Raw genomic sequence first — 4,208 nt, forward strand, 5'->3', positions numbered from 1 at the left:
CAAGCTGGGACCGTGGCTGACTGTGCGCCGGGCCGAGGCCCCGCCCCCTTTGGCAGCGCCGGCGACGCGCGCGGCAGGGAGTGGGCGTGGGCCGCGGCCGCCAGAGCGTGGGTCGCGGTGCAGGGTGGGGCAGTGTGCGCTGTTTCTTGCGGCGAGGGGCAGTACTGGACACTAGTGGGGCAGGGCGACGGCCTCACCATCCTGGGTCGCGGGGAGAAGTAAGAGCGGGAAGGTTAGTAGGGCGGTCCCTTGTCTGGCGCTTGGCCCTCGCGCATCTTCCGCCAACCCCAGCCCCGCCCCAAGGGTGCGCTCTGGTCACGGCCCCCGGCAGCTGGGGCTGCTCCCTATCCTCTCCGTACTACGCCCGGAAGGGGCTCTAAATGCCACTCTCGCCTCTGTGGGTGGTCGCCTGACTTCCTCGGCTCCCGGTGAGCGCGGTCGCGGGCTAGTGGGGGAAGTGGGCCCTTGGGAACCGGCGTGCGTAGGGTACCGGGGAAGGAGCGAGTGGCGAGGGGCGAATTCCTGGCAGCCTTCCAGCCAGGTGCGTGGAGCCAGCTCGGGGCTCATTTGCGTGGATTTAGTTACGAAGGGATCGAAAACATCCCCAGCCCTCGAAGCTTTCCCCTTGCTCTGAGTCCTTAGAAGCCAGCACTTTCTTTGGCACAACAATTTCGGAAATTCTCGGTCTGTGCTAGGCGTAAACTCCAGCTTTATCCACCAAGTAGCAAAGATAAGACATGTAAACAAATTTCGACACAGTGTGATGACTGCAACAAAAAGAAGCATTATGAGGTTAAATGCAAAAGGGCAACATTAATTACGAGGGAGGTTGTAGGAAAAGCTTCAGAGGTAAGAGCTGGCGAAACTGGAGTTTGAGAGACTAAATGAAAGGTGCCAGAGTGCATTTCCAGTAGAAAGAATGCGTGTAGTCAGTCGCTCACCTGACTGAATAGCATAATTGGAGGTAAACTGAACAGGTAAACTCATCATGAAGAACATAAAATGAGCCAAACTCCCTGTCCCTTTGAGCCACTTGAGCTTTCCTGCAAGTTTGACTTTTGTTTTGTTTTGTTTTTAGGGGTTTTTGTTGTTGTTGTTGTTGTTGTTGTCGTGGGGTTTGGTACTGGGGATTGAACTCGGGGGTTCTCTACCCTGACCTACATCCCCCGCCCTTTTTAAAAATTTCAAACAGTGTCTCCATAAATTGCCCAGGCTGGCTTCCAACTTGTGATCCTCTTCCCTTATTCTCTGGAGCCGCTGGGATTACAAGCCTACCACTTCATCTGGCTCCCTGTAGGGTTTTAAGAGGCAAACAGCTGCTTTATCTATTTTGATTTTTTGTTTTGTGTTTGGATATGTAATACATACATTCAAATTTCAAAAAAGTAGACATAGCCATCAGCCACTGTATTCTTTCTAGTGGCAAACTGTCTCCATTTCTTGTGTTTTTCCAGTCTTCAAATAAGCACCTTATGAAGATGGTCTTTCAAGAGATTTACAATTGCCCAATTAAAGTACAAGAGGCAATTACCTGTTTATTATGCATCCATTTGTAAAGGTGAATTGAAAGGAGGCAAGACTGAAGGCATGGATATGCTGAATATAAATCTGAGGGCACAGTCTATTCACGATTTTATCTTCGACTTTTGGCATAGTGCCTAACACAAAAATATTTTCTGAATGAATGTGTGTGTGTGTACCTCCCTTGCTTTTGCTCTCAGGATCAAACCCAGGGTCTCCTGTGTGCTAGGCAGTGGCTCTACTCCTGAGCTACACCCCAGCCTGAATGAATTAAATGAGAAGATTGTAAGCCTAAATTAAGACAGTGGCAATGGAAAAAAAGAAACCAATCAGAAATATTTAAAAGAGTCAAGAGAACTTAGTGACTGTAATGATTATTTTTATGTTTCTACTTGACTAGGCCATGATACCTATGTTACCCAGTCTTTAGTCAAACACTGGTTGTTATGAAAGTATCTGTTAGATGTGATTAATATTTAAATCAGTAGACTTTGAATAAAGCAAATATGGGTCCTTCCAATCATTCCAGATTAAATTGCTAGCACCCACAACCATGTGAACCAATACCTATGCACATCCTATTGATTTGTTTCTGTCTAATATAGTGACTAACTGAATATGGAGGAGGAGTGAGAGAGAGAAGGAAAAGTTGATATCTTTGAAAATTAAATGATGGGAACAGTCATCTAGTTGCTCAAGTCAGAAACCTGAGAGCTATTCTTGATTTCTTCCTCTCTCTCATCCCTAAATTCCATTCATCATCAAGTCTGAATCTGTTTCCAATATTAATCTTGGAAGTATTCATCCCCATGTCTCCAAAGTTTGGTCATCCTGTTTTCACTCTTTATCCTCCACAATCCATTCCGTACACGCCAGGCAGTTTACTTATTTAAAATGTAAATCAAATAGCTCCACTTCCCTCTAACTGATATCCCCTTAATGGTTTCTCCTACTTTAAAGTCCAGCGCCCCCCCCCCCCCCCGCAGTGCTGGGGCTTGAACCCAGGGCCTCATACTTGCAAGGCAAGCACTCTACCAACTGAGCTATATCCCCAGCCCTAAAGTCCAGCTTCTTTTGAAGACCCTACATAGACTGACTTCTACATTTCGCCAACCCGCTTCCTACAACTCCCCAACCACTACACACCCACCACTGCCATTCTCTTTCATTAATTTCATTTAAAGGCTACTAAGCTTTTTCCAGTTTAGGGGCTTTATACATTCTGTTCTTTCTGCTCACGGTTTTGTTTTTTTTTTCCCCCATGCTTTGCGGGGGGGTGTCTCTTTACAGAAAAGACCTTTACAGAAAGCTGTTCTGCTTCCCTCCTCTAAAGGACCTCCCCAGTTATTCTCTAACTCATCACTGTTTTTATTATAGCACTTATCCTAATTTGTAAAGATCTTGTTTATTCAATATCTATTTGGAGCACAGGTACCTTGGCTGTATTTTTTAACTACTGTATATCCAGTACTTGGCACATAGTTAAGTATTGATAAATTTTTTTGAAAATGGATGAATAGTACCTCCCTTCATAGTAAGGAATACAGGATTAATTTTGACCACACAGATCTTGACAGTTCTGTAGGACATCCAAATGAAAATGTTGGATACACTTTGGAGCTCAAGAGAGCTGGACCACAGACACAGAATTTGGAGTCATATGGTTATGGTGGTGGCTGAAATAATGTGAAAATAGAGGTTATCTAAATATGGCATAGAATGAGAAAAAACCTTGAAGGACATCAACATTTAAGGAGCAGGGCCTGGGGTTGTGGCTCAGTGGTAGAGCGCTTGCCTAGCATGTGTGAGACACTGGGTTTGATCCTCAGCACCGCTTAAAAAAATAAATAAATAGAGTTATAAGTTAAAAAGAATTTAATGAACAGAAGAAAAAGAAATAGGACTGTAAATATTTTAAAAATATTCTTGTATTCTTCTAATACCATCATGTGTATTATGTGTGTAAAATGTTTGTGTGTATGTGCATTTTAAAATACTGTGGAACATGGTATATTTAAAAATTCACTGTATGGAAGTCAGAAGACCTGGTTCTAGTCATTCAAATGATAAGAGTTTATTGAGCTGAACACTGGACACTTCTAGCATGTGTGTGGTGGGGAGGGGCTTAACAATCTTTTCCTCTTTTTCTGGAATTGCCCTAGTATACAAGAGTGGGTGTGCTCTCCAAAGCCATGTCTGGTGACTTACCATAGTGACTTACCACAGCTGATCTAGAGGGGTGAGATGCAGATTAACTATTAAGCTAATGAACATTTAGTTTCAGGACCTCTCATTGTGTGGGCCATTATTATTTTCAAAGAAAGCCCTCCAAATTGTATGTGCTTCAAGTTATATAATCTGGGTATATCCCTACATAGGACACTAGAATCATTAATTTTTTTAAGTATCTTTAAATTTTGTGGTGTCTAGCCAGGTGCTGTAATCCCAGCAGGAGGATTGCACGGTCAAGGCCAGCCTTGACAACTTAGTAAGACCCTGTTTCAAAATAAGAAATAAAGCCAGGCATGGTGGCTTAGGCCTGTAATCCCAACAACTTGGAAGCCTGAGGCAGCAGGATCACAAATTCAAGGCCAATCTCAGCAACTTAGTGAGGCCCTAAGCAACCTGATGAGACCCTGTCTCATTGTAAAAAAATTAAAGATCTGGGAACTTAGCTCAGGGGCAAA

The sequence above is a fragment of the Sciurus carolinensis genome, chromosome 2 (genome assembly GCF_902686445.1).
Source record: "Sciurus carolinensis chromosome 2, mSciCar1.2, whole genome shotgun sequence".
Lineage (NCBI taxonomy): Eukaryota > Metazoa > Chordata > Mammalia > Rodentia > Sciuridae > Sciurus > Sciurus carolinensis.